The sequence below is a fragment of the Rhinopithecus roxellana genome, chromosome 7 (genome assembly GCF_007565055.1).
Source record: "Rhinopithecus roxellana isolate Shanxi Qingling chromosome 7, ASM756505v1, whole genome shotgun sequence".
In the NCBI taxonomy this organism is placed as follows: domain Eukaryota; kingdom Metazoa; phylum Chordata; class Mammalia; order Primates; family Cercopithecidae; genus Rhinopithecus; species Rhinopithecus roxellana.
Genome location: NC_044555.1, coordinates 110166614 through 110184072, shown reverse-complemented (window position 1 = coordinate 110184072; position 17459 = coordinate 110166614). Strand labels below are relative to the sequence as shown.

Genomic DNA, 17459 nt, shown 5'->3' with positions numbered 1-17459 from the left:
GCTACAACTACTTGATTTTTTCACCTACATATAATGACCAAGTCTTTGAGTATAGATGCAAAACGAGATTCAGAGTTATTTTTAGGCTGTTTTCATTTTAAGCTTGCTGATTAGCCACACAATTTTTTTAAGCACCAAGATATATTTAAGAACATCTGGCTTTATCTTCACCACTTATTCCCATCTTCTCTGGATAATTAATTATGTTTTTAAAGTCCTTATAGCCTTGTAAATGGTGGTGGTATCTGCATTTTACAGGTGAAGAAACAGACTCTGAGAGGTTAAGTTGAAGAGGGTTATAAAGATGTTAGTCAACAGAGCCAACACTCAAACCTCGGTCTCTCTATCCTTTAGTGTTTTCTGTTCCTTTTGCTTTCTCATGCTGATGTGTTATCCAAAGATTTTTAAGTTTTTGTGCCTTTTTTTTTTTTCTTTAAACCACTGCCCATGTTTTGCAACAGAAAATATGGTCTGTGTTTTTAGTTCTGGAATCTACAATGTGTAACTTTTTTTTTTTTTTTTTTTAGGTAATGCACTTATGATTTATGTGAGATTTAAAAAGTATTTTACCCATCTTAAATAAATTGTGTTTCCATCACAGTAGATACAGTGTTCAGACCCTAATATTGCCTTTTTTGAGCACTTAAGATAATCTGAATAGTTACTGTTTGGTGATGCCTTGGTATTATTGAAGTACGTAGGACAATTTGCCCCCTGAATGTAATGGTTCCAGACAGCTGTATTTTGAGGCTGTTGATTCTGCCTTTATTTATTTATTTATTTATTTATTTATTTATTTATTTATTTATTGAGACGGAGTCTCACTCTGTCTCCCAGGCTGGAGTGCAGTGGTGCGATCTCAGCTCACTGCAACCTCTGCCGCCCAGGTTCAAGCGATTCTCCTGCCTCAGCCTCCTGAGTAGCTGGGATTAGAGGCGCCTGCCACCGTGCCCGGCTAATTTTTGTATTTTCAGTAGATATGGGGTTTAACCATCTTAGCCAGGCTGGTCTTGAACTCTTGACCTTGTGATCCACCTGCCTCAGCCTTCCAAAGTGCTGGGATTACAGGTGTGAGCCACCGTGCCCGGCTGACTCTTGCTTCCATGTTAGCCTTCATTTCTTAATATATTAAGTATACTTGCTTGTCTATACCTCCTTAATATATTAAGTATACTTGCTTGTCTATACCTCCCCCCTAATATCATTGGATGCTTCTAATCTTTTATGAGACCAGATAGATAAGCAAGGCTATTTACCAGTGTTTAAATTACAAGTAAGAAATGTCTGAGAGCCGGTTCTGTATAAGGGTATGGGCTTAAAGGTATGGGTTTTGTCATCTTTATTTTGGCTGCAAAGCAGGGATTTGAGAGGTTGCCATATAGTCAACACATGATGAATGGTGTGCTTTTCCTGCTTTTTTGGTGCTTGTTATGTAAGTAAAGTAGGGTAAATGAGAGTTAAAAAAGAACATTTAGAATTTAATAGATTTAAAAGGAAATATTACTACTAATTCTTCAATTCTAGCTGCTCCTACCCCCATTCCAACCTTGACAACTATCTTCTCTGGTGAGCCATAAACTCTTAATCCTCATTTTAACCTTTCTTTTAATCTGGTATTTTGCTGTCACATGTGGTCTCCCTATTAAAAGAAAAACAAAAAGCCCACCTTTCATATCTTCATGAGGAGTGAGCCAGCCATTGTCACTGACAACTTTCACAGTGATTTTATATATCTCTCTTTACTCAGTACCTAAATATTATTTTTTTGTATGTGAAGGTTATGCTACTGATTTGAGTTTTTCTTACACTGACCATGAATTTGTATTTTACTCCTCTGTATAATCTCTTAGGAACAAAGGGATGACAAAACTGGTCAGGGTTAGATATTTGGCTCGTGGTCTTATAGCAAAGCTTCTAGATTCAGATGTTCTTTTAAAAGTACATCTAGCTGGATGTCCATCCTGTTGAATTCCTCATTGACAACTTTGTACGATACTTTCTTCTTGGGTAGACTCTTAATTCTGTGAGACTCTGGTTGATAGTTTCTTTTCTTTTCTTTTTTTTTTTTTTTGAGACAAAGAAGTCTTGCTGTTTTGACCAGGCTGGAGTGTAATGGTGTGATCTTGGCTCACTGCAACTTCCGCCTTCCGGGTTCAAGAAATTCTCCTGCCTCATCCTCCTGAGTAGCTGGGATTACAGGCATGTACCACCATGCCTGTCTAATTTTTGTGTTTTTAGTAGAGACAGGGTTTCACCATGTTGGGCAGGCTGGTCTTGAACTCCTGACCTCAGGTGATCCACCTGCCTTGGCCTCCCAAAGTGCTGGGATTACAGGTGTGAGCCACTGTGCTGGGCCATCTGGCTGATAGTTTCTTTTTCTTTTTCTTTTGAGATAGAGTCTCGGTCTGTCACCCAGGCTGGTGTGTAGTGGTACAGTCTTGGCTCACTACAATCTCTCCCTGTTGGGTTCAAGCGATTCTCCTGCCTCAGCCTCCTGGGACTATAGGCACATGCCACCATGCCCGACTGATTTTTGTATTTTTAGTAGAGACAGAGTTTAGCCAGGTTGGCCAGGCCGGTCTCGAACTCCTGACCTCAGGTGATCCACCTGGCTCGGCCTCCCAAAGTGCTGGCATTACAAACGTGAGCCTCTGCACCCGGCCGATATTTTATTTAAAAACAAAAAAAAACAAAAAAACAAAAAATTATAAGTATAGATGGGGTTTCGCCATGTTGCCCAGGCTGGTCTGAAATTCCTGGACTCAAGCCATCTGCGTGACTTGGTCTCCCAACATGCTGGGATTATAGACATGAGCCGCCGTGCCTGGCTGATAGTTTCTTTTTCTGGCTGTTGACTGCTACTTTCTATTTGGATACATTCCAGGATTGGTCAGGTCTGTTTTTCTTCCTTTTCTTTTAGAATGTTATCATTTCTGATTGGAACCATCTCTTTACAGGCTACTTTGAAATCTGCTGCCCTCCCCCACTCCCCTTTTATTTTCTATTCTTTAGAAAGGACAGCTCTTACATATGTCATATTTCCATGATTGAAAGATGTCATTACTTGTAAGATTTCATTATTGTTTTTAGAACAGTTTTTTTAAGGAGGGTTAGTAGAGAAATAACACACTGATTTGTATGTATCATCCTGATTTTCACAAACGTTATAACAGTCACATTAGAATTAAGATACAAGGCCAGGCATGGTGACTCATGCCTGTAATCCCACTGTAGGAGGCTAAGGCAAGAGGATTGCTTGAGGCCAGGAGTTTGAGATCAGCCTGGGCAACATAGCAAGACCCCATTTCTAATAAATAAATAAATAAATAAAACTTAGCTAGGCATGGTAGTATGCACCTGTAGTACCAGCTCCTTGGGAGTCTGAGGCTGGAGGATTTCCTGAGCATAGGAGTTCAAGGCTGCAGTAAGCCATGATTATACCACTGCACTCCAGCGTGGGTGACAGAGCAAGACTCTGTCTCTTAAGAATTAATAAGATACAGTATATAAATATGACCATAATTAAATTCCTTCCAGTCTTCTGTCATCTTCTCTTGTCTTCTGTTTTTGGTTGCAAAACTCTGTTCCTTCTCTGCATCTTCTGTTGCCCTTAAAGTCTTTGTCCAAATTCATCTTGCCTCTCCTTGATTTAGTCTCTTGAAGGTTACTAGTTCCTTTGCCTTTAACCTTTCTTCCTACTGTAACTTTTTTTTTTTAATTCCTGCTTATAAAATTATCCTCTGAGAACCACCACCCTTTGGCTTCTCAATTTTAATTTGATATATGTGATCCTCAACTCAGGGATGTTGAGTTCAGCAAACTTTTGAAAGTCCTTTTGTGAACCAGATGCTATGCTAAGCTGACATTTGCTCCCAGGCCTTGAGATGCTCAGTCTCCTTGCTTTTTATTATTTTGGATGTAGGACTTTGATTTTAAAGAACATTAGCAGTTAGCACTACTTATTCATAATCTGTATTTTTAATCTACTACATTCCTATTCTAATCTTCCATTCCAAGAATGCCAAATATATTTTGCAGGTCCATTCCTTCTAGTCTCACATGTGTAACCTAATTTTTATCCTCTAAATCCTAGGTTGCAAATTATCAGCCCTTGGGCAGAATGTAGCTTGTTAAATGTACTTTCTTATTTTATTTTATTTTTCATTTCATTTCATTGCATTTCATTATTTCATTTCATTTCATTTCATTTCATTTCATTTCATTTCATTTCATTTCATTTCATTTCATTTCATTTTTGAGACAGAGTCTCTCTCTGTCGCCCATGCTGGAGTGCAGTGGTGCGATCTTGGCTCACTGCAACCTCTACACTCCAGTTTCAAGCGATTCTCATGCCTCAGTCTCCCAAGTAGCTGGGATTACTGGCATGTGCCACCTCACCTGGCTAATTTTTTTGTATTTTCAGCATAGGCGGGGTTTCATCACGTTGGCCAGGCTGGTCTCAAACTCCTGACTTCAAGTGAACCGCTCTCCTTGGCCTCCCAAAATGCTGGGATAACAGGTGTGAGCCACCGTGCCAGGCCTCTGTTTTTTTAAAAATTTTTTTATAGAGACGAGGTCTCACTGTATTGCCCAGGCTGATACTGAATTCATGGGCTCAAGTAATCCTCCTGCCCTCTGCCTCTCAAAGTGGTGGAATTACAGATGTGAGCCACCACCACCAGCCAAATGCACCTTCTTAACCTCACACGATATTTCAAAATTTTAAAAATCTGTTTGTTTTTAAAAATCAGAATTCAGAAAATCCAAATTTCAGTTTTTCTTGAAGGATTGGAGCATCTGGTAACATTGTGTTCTGATTTCTGCATAGCAACATTGTGTCCTGGTTTCAGCTAGACTTGTCTAGGTGCTGCCCCTCCTTTAGAATAGAGCAAGGGCCTTTTTAAAAAGAGTTCACCTTAGTCAGTCCCCACTCAGCTCGTTTCTTTTGTTTTCATTATGTTCTTGGCCTCTGTAGACAATTGATTTTGTAATTCCAGCTCTAAGCCTTTTGTTTTGTTTTGTTTTGTTTTCCCTTCAGCTCATACTTTGACCTCCTAAGCTCCCAAAGATTTCTTGTTAAAATAAGCATTGCCATTTTGAGGCTTATTCCTAGATGTTGACGATAGGTATTGGGATAGGGTATGGGATAGGGAACTCATCAATGTTCACATCAGTGCCAGAGAAACATTTAATATTTCTGTATAAGTGCAACGTTGACTTTTTTGCCACCAAACACACCATTTTATAGGAGAGAAACCGAGAAACCTATATTGATTAAAAGAGCTTGCTTATTTGCTGCAGCACATTTTTTGAGGGCAGATTTAGTATGCTCTCATTTTGGTCTGTATGTAGTAACCATTACATGTATACTAGACTCTTCTTAGGAGTTTGAAAATGACAGACACAAATCATTTTTCTCTTCATTATCATCTTTTATACTTAAAAATACTGAGTATAGGTTTTGTGCACTGATATTCATAGGCATCAAACAGTAGAAGAGGGCAGGAGAAATTTTTTGTTTCCTTGCTGTTCCACTTACAGTAGAGCAAATATTCATTTATATGCTGTTTTTAAAAATCTTGACATAGGCATGAGCACTTACAAAAGGCTTCCATGCAACATTTGCCCTAAGTGTGTCTTTCCCCTATGCACATAATTATCCCGAGAAGCATCCCTGGGTGCAGTTAAGATGCAGCTCAACAGAATCCACATCTTAACTCTGTTACATTTTATCCACATGGAACATCTCAGGAACTCTGTTTGCTATAAGAATTCCTAGGTTGCAGTATAAGGGTAAATGAAGGAGTAAAGTGGATTTAGGATAGCTGTCCTCATGTCTTTCTCCTCATAACTTCTTTCTTCCTTATCAATATTTGTTTGACTTTTTAAATGTCAAGTGCATCTGTATATGCCTTTCTACCTGGGGTTTATGTGCAAAGCGTGAGAGAATGAGAATGAAATTCTGACAGTTTGAGACACTAGTAAAAATGCATGGAATGCAGTTCTGGGATGCTTCCTTTGAAGTGAAGACACTTAACCAAAAATAATATATTATTTTGGTAGGCTTGTGTTTTATAGTTTCTCTTAAAAATTGTTTGGTTGCCATCCAGAGGGCTCTTTTATGAAGAATCTATATAAACTACTAAAATATTTCTTAGGACCTTTTTGGTGAATTTGATCATAAAATTAAAAAGCGTGTATGTGTTTTATAAAGGCATACCTCTGTTAAGAAGGCTGGTTTTATGTTTGCCTTTTCTTCTCTACTTTGATGACCACCCTAGCTGTTCCTTTCTCCAGACCACCGCACTTTTCAAACTTGATTCTTGTTGTCACAGCTCTCTATAACATCAGTTACAATCAGCTGCCTCAACTCTTTGAGGATTTTTGTGCATAGGATGGCATTGTGAAACATAGGGAAATGGCAGTCTTACTAACAAAACAGGACCTATCTCTGGCCAAAAAGAAAAAGAAAAAGAAAAAAAACCTAACAACTTAGGAGGTCCAGATAATTACCAATATAAAATGGTGTTCACAGATAAAATCTTGTCTCAGCAGAGTAGGAAGGCCATCTTCTGTTGGCGATGTTCCCTACAACTATTACCAATACAGCTTATAGCACCAATAGGTGTCTGTGATGGAGGAGAGCAGACTATGAACTGAGCCTAGAGTAGAAAATTTTTGAGAAACAGCAACAGTTCTAGATGTGAAAAAGATAGATCTGTGTGATCCCTTACATTTAGAACTTATACTTTCTTATTTACAGTGATTAAAGCAGCACATATTTTTAAAAAATAGTTAATGGGAGAATGTTGCAGGTAATGTGGTATAAATGTTAATGAGAAGAAAAATACTGCTCTGCTGAAAATAGAGTCCTGAAGGCTGAGTTTGGCACTGTTTCATCACTGTGCAACTTTCTTCTTGATGGCAGCTAGCTCTTTCTGAAGTTCAGTAAAGTTGGGGGCGGTTTTCAAGTTTGTAATCCTAACACCTCAGCATTATTTTGTTAAAATACTCTCTGGACACTGCCAAGAGACTGACATCCAGTATCTTCTTTCCACTTGCTCTTGTACTTGCTGATTTGTCATTCCAGGCTATGGACAGACCCCCTAAGCTGAAAGTCTCCCAGAGGAGGATGCCAAAGCTCCGTGCGTCACTCTCAGAACGATATCTCCCATAATTAAGAGCTTCTGGTGCTGTCCATTTAATGGGAATCTGCTTTAAGTCAGAAGATGAATACACACCACCATCCTCTTGACGAGACATTCCAAAGTCACTGATTTTCAGAACATTATTTTCACCTCCAGGCAGTTTCTTGCAGCAAGGTCCCTGTGTATACATTTTTTACTCGAGATACGCCACCCAGAATCAGCATCTAATGAAAATTTCACTAACTGAGTTTTAGTTCATTCTTCTTTCTCAGAAAGGAGAGGAAATCGCCTCCTGGAACCAGTTCCTTAATGATGTAGATAGGCCGTCTTTGTGTGCGAACTCCTATACATTTGACAGTACTGGGATGATTATATTGCTTGAGGATTTTGGCTTCTAGTAAAAATTTTAATTTCAGTTCCTGGGGAAGATGTTCTTGACATGTTTTAACAGCAACAGCAATTTTATCCTTTAATGTGCCCTTAAATGTGTCACCAAAATGTCCCTTGCCAAGTAATTCTTGTAATGTGACACCTTTATGATTGAGAGCCCATTTCTTATTCTCCTAGTTATGACCACACTGTGATACTATGATGCTCTTAATTGGAACATTGACTTTTTTTGCAATTTAAACAATTGGGATAAAATTCATATAACTTCAAATTTGCCTTTTACTTTTATTTTATTTTATTTTATTTTATTTTTTTTGAGACCAAGTCTCGCTCTTGTCTCCCATGCTGGAGTGCAGTGGCGCGATCTCGGCTCACTGCAACCTCTGCCTCCTTCCTGGGTTGAAGCAATTCTCCTTCCTCAGCCTCCTGAGTAGCTGGGACTACAGGCGTGCACCACCACGCCTGGCTAATTTTTGTATTTTTAGTAGAGATAAGGGTTTCACCATGTTAGCCAGGATGGTCTCGATCTCCTGACCTGGTGATCCACCCGCCTTGGCCTCCCAAAGTGTTGGGATTACAGGCGTGAGCCACCACGCCCGGCCTCAAATTTGCCATTTTAAAGTGTACAATTCAGTGGTTTTTAGTATATCCACTGTGTTGTGCAAGCATCACTGCTGTCTAATTCCGGAACATTTCTATCACCCCAAAAAGAAACTCCTTGCCTATTAGCAGTCACTCCCAATTCTTCCCTTCCTCAGCCCCTGGAAATCAGTAATGTGCTTTCTGTTTCTATGATTTTGCCTGTTTTGGACATTTCATTTAAATGGAATTATGCAATAATTTGTGGCCTTTTGTGTTTGGCTTTCACTTAGCATCATGTTCTCAAGGCTCATCCATGTTGTGGCATGTATCAACTCCATTCCTTTTTATGGCTAAATGATATTTCATTGTATGAGTGTGTACCACATTTTATTTATCCATTCAGCAATTAATGGACAGGAACAATGGCTTTTAAGTATTAAATTGTAAGTTCAACATTAAATGTATCCACAGTTATTGATAATGTCAAGATTATACATGGTGTGAACAGAATGCTGTGTAGAAATGATATGTAAATTATTTGTCAGCATTTCATGTAAGTGTGATTATTTTCTAAGGACCCTTCTAGCCCTGGTTTTAAGAAATATGTGAATGTAGTATTTTCATCAATAAAGTTTAATGCATTAAGCATTAGCTTAAAATTTGAATGAAGGCAGATGTGAAGATATTTGCCACATGTTGTAATAATCATGTTTTGAAATTATTTCAATATGAAGTATTTGAAAAATGTCAATACATAAAGGAAATGAGTATAATTAAGTCAATATATTTTTAAAGCAATTTTTATAATTTAGCAGACACTGCATCTTAATATAAGTTACTATTAAAATTGTGTCCTTGTGAAAAATGTGATGTCATTTTTCTTTTTTTGTTGATCATGTAGAATAGGTTACTTTTCTTTGCTACATTTTCTATTTACTTTTGATAAGCTATTGCTTGCCCCTGTGGAAAGTTTTACTTGTTGCTCCATTTTTTTCTCCCTACCCCCACCCCTCTCTCCCACATGCACACAATGTTCAGTTTTTTTTTTTTAAGTCATCATTAGTGTGTTTATCTTTAATGATTTCTAAGAATGGACAAAAAGAAACACAAATATTTCATCCTTTTCTGGGGACTCAAGTCTTTGTTACTGATGGAACTCATTAACTTTTCTTTCTTTCTTAAATCTTCCTCCCTCCTTACCTTCTTCCTTCCTTCTCCTCTTCTTTCTCCCCTCCCTCCCTCCTTTCATTCTCCTTCTCTCCTTCTCCCTTCCTTTTCTCCTACCTCCTTTGACTAACCCTCCCTCCCCTACTCCCTCCTTTCCTTCCTTCCTTCTTCTCTATCAATATAATCACTTTGTTTCTTTCAGGTGAGATTGGAGTGGAACTGTTCAGCTGCGACCAGAAATTTATTTTCCTGAGTAAATTGCCAAGAATTAAGAATGAAGAGGGCCATTTGCATCTCCTTAAATTATTCAGTTATCTGCTTTATTGCTCCATGTGGAAAACTTAAAATTGTTACGTTGTGCATTACTGTATTTTAACTTGTTGCTTAGTTTCTACATGTTTATTTTCAGTAATGGCTGAAAGTGTTAACTGTTCCATACTTATAGCACAATGTGCTGCATAAGGTTACCTGTGTACAGAGTTTTACTTTAGTTTAACTAAATATCGCCTGGGTTCAGTTTTTATTTCCATTCTGAAATGCTTCCTTTTTATTGATTGAAACTGAAAATAAACAACTGTTGAACCATTTTGATTTTACCTCATTTTAAAACTCAGTTTTAATTTATTATTTGGCTTGTTCTTAATATTAGTCACTAAAAGAAGTGGGAGCATTGTCTTATGAAATGCTTAGGAATCATTTTATATATTACATGTACAACATTAAACGTGTTTAAAAAAGAAAAAGGTACCAGCGCTCACTTGTCCCTTGCCATTTTTTCTTGTAATTATCTTAGACAAATCTTGGCGGTGGGGGGATCAAAACATAATTGTTTTAATTCTACAGCTATAGGAGCTTTGTATTGCTAAACTTTCGTCTGGAAAAGTTTCACAGTGACATTTTTAAAAGAGAATTTTTTTATCTACCGAATTCTACCAGTGTAACCTTTTTTCTAAATAAACAATAGTTTTCTCAAATGGTTGTATATTATTGTGTATATTGTTGCTTATTCAAAATGACATAGCAAAGATAATTCATTAAGGTTCCTAGCCCTTCTCAGTTCTTATTCCGTGGGCTACATTATTTTCAAATGACATATCATCTGATAATAGGAAAATATCCTCTTTGATTACCTCTATAGTTGGAGTAAACAGTGGACTGATATCATGCCTGGATTTGTCCATTTAGTCTTCAGTTCCTTGGAAACTATACCTATGCAAATTAAAATTTTCAGAGAATGACAAAAAGGATATACTTTTTTAAAGAACTGAGAAATGCTGAGCATATTTTAAATGAATTGGCAAAAGGGTATAAATCTTGATACCTCTTTTCAGGTAATTGTAATTTGCAAAAATCGATGAGCAGAATATTTATGGGAGGGTGATGTATTCAGTGACTGTTGAGTGCTTATAATGTGCCTGACATAAAAATAGATGTTTTGTTAGAGTGACTTCTGACTTTGAGAAAATAACTATGGCTTGCCTCAAAATTATTTGTCTGAAAGATATCAGGAAGAACTTTCCAGTTGTTAAATATGCATTCATATTTTAAAGGTTACATGATTGTGATTTTGAACTAGAAAGTTTACTACTAATTAGATAGCATCAATATGCCTTCTTCCTGTTGCCCCAAATCATCAAACACAGGTAATCAGTTCTGGCCTTGCTAGAAATGCATTGATGATGGAAAATACTATCTTTGGATTAACCATGTAAAAATAATATATATTGGAAGTAGGAAATCTGGTTGTATAGTGCTAGCTATTTTATTTTAGGGCATGTACTCTGTTCTAGGTCCAAAGAAGTATAAGACCGGTCTGGAGAGTGCTTCCAATCTAGTTTGGAAAATAAGAACCAAATGAATGCTATAGGGGGCCAGCAAACTTTTTTTGTAAAGGGCCAGATAGTAAATATTTGTGGGCTTGCAGGCCATGTGGTTCCCATTGCAACTACTAAGCTCTGCCACTGTAGTGTTGATGCAGTTAGAAATTATATGTAAGTGAATAAGCATGGCTGAGTTAAGTAAAAGTTCATTTACAAAACAGGTGGAAGCCTACATTTGGCCTGCAGGCCATAGTTTGCCAACCCCTTCTATAAAGAGTAGAGAGTCCTATAGGGTATTCATTAAAAAATATTTGAGGATGGAAGACGGGTGAGGGATAAAAGACCACATACTGGGTACAGTGCACACTGCTTGGGTGATGGGTGCAGCAAAATCTCAGAAATCACCACTGAATAACTTATTCATGTAACCAAACACCACCTGTTCCCCAAAAACCTATTGAAATATATGAGTGCCTCTTATGTATCAGAGGTACAGCCATGAGCAAAACAAACCTCTGTCCTCATGGAACTTCCATTCTAGTCAGTGGAGACAGACAACAAATAATGTTACTTGGAGGGAGGTCCTCTGAGGAAGAATAAACCTGGATAAGGAGACTGGGGTGAGGCCGAATTTACTACTGATCACACAGTGACTATGGATGAAGATGAACGAAGCAGAACATTTTGAGGCAGTTATCACAGTATGAATATTTTATTACCGAGTAATGTGTCTGTGATTCCCAACCCATCTTTGAACCTTTTACAGGAAAGTAATATGCAGGATCGATCTCTCTCTCTCTCTCTCTCTCTCTCTCTCTCTCTCTCTCTCTCTCTCTCTCTCTCTCGTTCTAGTGGGTGGCATCTAGGCTTGCCATTTTCTAGAAAGGAGTTCTTGACTAAAGGCTCATGAATGAGCTCGGGGGATATTTACGGGCCTTCCAGAATCCCAGAAATTGGGTACAAGTTTGTGTTATGTACACTTTTCTGAGTCTATAGCTTTTGCCAGATTCTCAAGAAAATAGGCCTAAGGTGGTAAGTTTGTTTTTCTGGGTCTTGTTCCAAAGGTGTCTGAGACCTTTATAACTAACTGAATTTTTGGGGGAATGGTGAGAAGGTGGAAGACAGTTGTCTGTATATCTACCTTGGATTAAATGGTAGGGGCTAAAGTTAGAGCAGCAGCCTTCCTTGCCTTGGCAAATAATCTACAAGTTATTTGCAATTTGTTGGAAAGTAACTGGTCCATGGTATAGGGCCATTTCCTTTTTTAAGGAGGCACTTTAGCCAAGTATGGGCAGACATCCTAGTAACCTTTTTTTTTTTTTTGACAATTATGTGATTGATTTATTTCTACTGTACTATGATCCAAAAATGATTTATGAAAAAAACAGTACAGTATCTTTAAATGAGAAAATTTGTTTCTGGGTGAAATTAATAACCTAACTGAAGCTATTACCCCAAAATGTCATGTATAAGTGGGCCATGGAGAAACTGGCAGGCCACAAAGAGAAGGTAATGTGATTAGTTATAGGAACTAGTGTCCATCAAATATAAAGTTAGTTGCAGCTGAGAAGAATGTTTCCTGGCACCGAGGCCTGAAAGAAACTTCTTTGCATTCACAAAGCAGTCATGTCTTTTCAGTGGATAAAACAAAGGAATGTATCTTGTAAATGATCTTGAGTATTACCCGATGGCCAACACCTTAGTTCATTCTAGTAAGGTTATTTCTACAATGACACTGGAACATGCGGTCCAGGCATGCGGGTCTCTGATGATTTGTTTCAGTCCAAGAAAACATTTTTAAATATTTGGGACAGGGTTTGTAAACTGGGATTTATTATAGCCTTGTTTTTTATGTTTGTAAAGATTAGGAAACCCATGCAACTGTTGTTTGGTTCCCATGATACAAGTAATATGAACAAGACCTGTTTAGTGTAAAAGCTTTGCCTGCCCTTTGTTTCATTTTTATGGATGGTTATCTCTAAGGCTGCCTCTTAGATAGAATGAAGCTTGTAATACTGTAACTGCTTAATGTTCTATCTCACTACTTATCAGAAATGTGGTTTAAATGCTTAAGTTTTTTTTTTGTTTGTTTGTTTTCATTTTTTTTGAGACAGGGTCTCACTGTTGCCCATGCTGGAGTGCAGTGGTGCGATCTTGGCTCATGGCAGGCTCCACCTCCTGTGCTCAAGCGATTCTCTTGCCTCAGCCTCCTGAATAGCTGGAATTATAGGCACGTGCCACCATGCATGGCTAGTTTTTGTATTTTCAGTAGAGATGGGGTTTCACCATGTTGGCCAGGCTGGTCTCAAACTCCTGACCTCAAGTGATCCGCCCACCTCGTAAATGTTTAAGTTTTATAAATTGAAGTAACATTTCTAGAGACACTATCTTTCAGGGCCAAGGAGATTTTATTGGGTCCAGAGTTGAGAATAAAAAAGGAGCTGCTTAAAAGATGGTAATTCATGCTAATCGAACACAGATTTTCTTCTATTTATAGACACGAGTAGACATAACAAGACATAACAAGAGGAGGGATGTTGGAAGTAGTGATTAAAGGAAGTGTGGCAACCTGAGAAAATAAACCTTAATGTAAAAAATTCTGGTTTTGTTCCTGATTTTAGGTACTGTTTTAAGCTGTAATGAATGGCCATTTCTAAATGGATCAGGCTTAAAAAGCTTAATTCCTTTGATGTGTTGTTAAATGGATGTGGTTAACAGAGGAAGGAGAGGGAACAGAGATGATTCTGATTGGGCACAGGGCACATAAGCTTGAGAAATACATAATTGCAGATCAGAAATAGCCTTCATTTCATGGTTAGGAGCTAGAAAATGACCTGGCACTTAACCTCTAGCTTAGTCTGGCCTCTGATTTTTGTTAGATGACAGCTAGATGTCCTTGGGCTCGAGTATCAGACCAATGGACAGCTATTATTACCTCTATCCTCACAAAATTTTCTTATGTTTTAACCAGAATGATATTGTACTTTGTTCAAGGCTTTCTTGATCCTAATTTCATGTGGTATGTAATAGTACTTATCTCCTATTGCATATATCGTCATTATCAAAGAACACTTCTGAATTGTAATTGGATATGCCATTGCTAGGTACTATTATACAGCATCTTTTCTGCTTTCTGGAATAATTGATCCAAGACATCAGTAAGACAGACAAACATGCTAAGCAAGAAACAATATGCAAAATGAGTAAGGTATCCATACCACGTGCAGCTGGGGACCAGGTGGTACATTTTAAGAGTTGGTGAATACTCGGTAAGAATTACCTCGGACTAAGTGTGATTTGAGAAGTTTTTGTCCACAACAGGTTCGTCTAGGAAAATTTTATAAAGGATTTGGGCTTTAAGGAAGCCAGTTGATTTCTACTTAGACCTAGAGGGTATAGGTCTTTTGGGGTCTCATTTAACTCTTAAGTTGGCACTGGCAGAGAGTGAATGTTGAATTTGGAATTCTGAACAATTCTGGTATTATGCAGAATCTTTGAAGCCAATTTGTTATACTAGCCCAGGAATTGATCAGATTTGAGAGACAAATGGTCTCTACCTCTTTGGGTACTTTTCCATGCTGTCTCAATGTTTTCGCCTTTTTTTGGTCTTAAAAAAAACCCCTGACATCATCAGTCTTTTATTGCTTTAATCAGTGTTAATCACACTTTTCGTATCTTTACAGGTAATTAAAAAGTTGTTGTCTCTATGTCAAGATGACTTTCCTTGTCCATTTCTATTCCTCTGAGTGAGGATGAACTCCACTGAAGCTTCTTACATTTTCTTGCTTGATCTTCACAATGCCCTTCTGCTAATGAATTAAATCTAACAATACGTGTCAAGTACCTAAAACAGGACCTAGTACCTGGCAGGTACTCAATAACTAGTAGCAGTTGTTGTTATTAGTGGTAGTATTTATACCAGTACTTTCCAAACTGAGAATTATTAGAATGAATTGAGAAACTTTTGGAGGTCCCCACATCAAGTATATTGAATCAGATTTTCTTAGAGTGGGGGCTTGGAGTATTTTTTACAAACAGTTCCTCAGGTGATTCCAAAGTAGGAATAACATTTGGGAATTACAGAGTTAAACCATCACACAATCCCCACATCTCTGTTCTTAATTTTGGACAGAACTCAGAGACTTCTTATTTCTGGAGGTGATAAGTGTATTATGTCCCAGAGACAACCCATGCCTAGAAAGGAATATTTTAAAATCGATAGCAATAGCCTCTGTCCTGGTATCAGAGTTTATCAACTTTGCTAACCCATGCTACTCTTGTTCACGGACCCCCTGACTTTTCCAGCTTTCCTTCACTGACCTTTCTGGATCTCACCTCTTGTTAGATTAGCTGTATATTGTCAGCAAGCATCTGCTACTGAAATAAGCAGTTTGAAGTTCAGAACGTTTTTTGATACCACTTACACCTCCTTTAACTTTATCTGTAGCAGTTCACTTTTATATTATTGGACTTGTGTTTAGGACTGGATTTTGTCCTTCATTCCTTGTTTTTCCTTGCAAAACAAACTGATGGTGAAGGGGGGTATGTATAAGTGCTTAATAATTTAATGCTATAAATTTCCCTCTAATCACTATTCCAACTAGATCCCACAAATTTGAGGTGTGACATTATCATTTTCATTCAACTCAAAATGTTTTCCAATTTCTGTTTACTTTTTCTTTGACCCATGTGTGTTGCTTGATTTTCAAGTATTTGCAGATTTTCCAGATGTCTTTCTGTTGTTATCTAATTTAGTCTTACGTGGTCAAAGAACATACTGTGAATTATTTAAATCCTCTCAAATTTACTGTTTTACTAAATTTGGGACTTGTTTTAGGTCTAGTAGCTGGTCTTCTATGGTGAATATTCCACATGCACTTGAAAAGAATGTGCATTTTGTTGTTGTTGGATGTAGTATTCTATAAATGCCAATTAGGTCAAGTTGGTTGGTGGTGTTCCAAGTCTTCTGTATTCTTGCTAATTTATTTTCTGCTTGGTCTGTCAATTACTAAGAAAAGCATGTTGAAATCTGCAAATACAATTGTGGATTTGTATTATTTCTTCTTTTGGTTTTGTCATTTCTTTGCTTCATGTATTTTGAAACTTTGTTGTTAAGTACATGCACATTTAAGATTATATACTCTAGGTGAGTTGACCCCTTTATCAAAATGAAATATTCCTCTTTATCCCTAGTAATACTCCTTATTCTAAATTCTACTTTGATATTAATATAACCTCTCCAGATTTCTTTTTCTTGTATTTGCATAGTATATTTTCTATTCTTTTTCTTGAAAATGAGTTTCTTGGTTTTTAATCCAATTTGACAATCTCTGCCTTTAGTTTGAAAGTTTACACCATACATTTAATGTAATTGTCGATGTTGTTGTGTTTACATTTGGCATCCTGCTACTTTCTGTTTGTTGCATCTTCTCTTTTTTTTTCTTTTCCTGCCTTCTTTTAAATGGATTGTGCCTCAGTTTTCTCATTTATAAAATGAGGCTAATAACCATTTTATAAGGTTGTCTTGAGGATTAAATGACATTTATACAAAGTGTTTAGCTGAGGCCTGGCACACATTTTTATGTAGAGCTTGAGAAATACTAGTTTTTAAAAATTAGGAGATGGAGAACTCATTGGGATAGCAACTCTTCAAAGGTTTTGGGTTCTAGATCTGCTTATGTACGCACATGTAAGGTGCAGGTTGTTGTACAAGTGTGGTTTGAGTGGACCTCTAAAGGCCTTAGCTCTAAAACATCTACTAGCTAGCTGTGGTATGAGAAATTCTCATAGTTAAGCACTTTACAAAGACTTCTGGAGATTTCCATATTCGTTGAGGTAAGGTATTATGTGAGGGGGCAATCAGTTCTCACACTAGCACTGAAATATGGATGATTTCTGATGATACCCCATCATGCTCCTATTTCCTATTCCTAGGAAAGCCTTGGGAGGTCGGGCAGGTAAATGTACATAGGCAAAAGTCAGTGAAAAGGACAAAGCCTGATCCTGGGAAGGGAGCCACAATGGGTAGCCCAGATGGTTCCTCGAAGGTGAAAGGAGAGGTGGGAAAGTTGCCAAAAAGGACCTAGCCCAGTTGGTTTTACCTTGGACTGATTTGTGAAGTTAAACTTCTGAGTTTTGTATTTGCTTGGTTTACCTCAGTTTCGGTGTAGATGAAATGTGTCCCAAATGATATTTAACTATTCGACTCTTGAATAGTTGACTAGGTCATACTTTACAGTTATCTCCAAAACATGAGGTGGCTTGTTTGGAAGTCTAAGCAGTAGTGGCTTTGGAGCAGTTGTGCTTTTCCCTCTTTTTCATTTTCACTGAGAATTTGTTTGGTCCCTCTCAA

General features: G+C 37.6%; 1 protein-coding gene and 1 pseudogene across 7 annotated transcripts in view; one reads left to right on the top strand and one right to left on the bottom strand.

Moving 5' to 3' along the window:
• Positions 1-10269, top strand: part of THOC2 (THO complex 2) — a 131391-nt gene extending 121122 nt beyond the window's left edge. For 4 of the 7 annotated variants that reach the window (XM_010354594.2, XM_010354590.2, XM_010354589.2 and 1 more), the window contains one exon: positions 7091-10261. The gene's annotated coding sequence lies outside the window, so the exon portion shown is untranslated. Of the gene's footprint in view, positions 1-7090 lie in introns of all 7 variants that reach the window. The other 3 variants (XM_010354593.1, XM_010354588.1, XM_010354591.1) reach the window with 2 other exon arrangements.
• Positions 6900-10468, bottom strand: LOC115898637 (annotated as a pseudogene).
• Positions 10469-17459: the final 6991 nt, after the last annotated feature.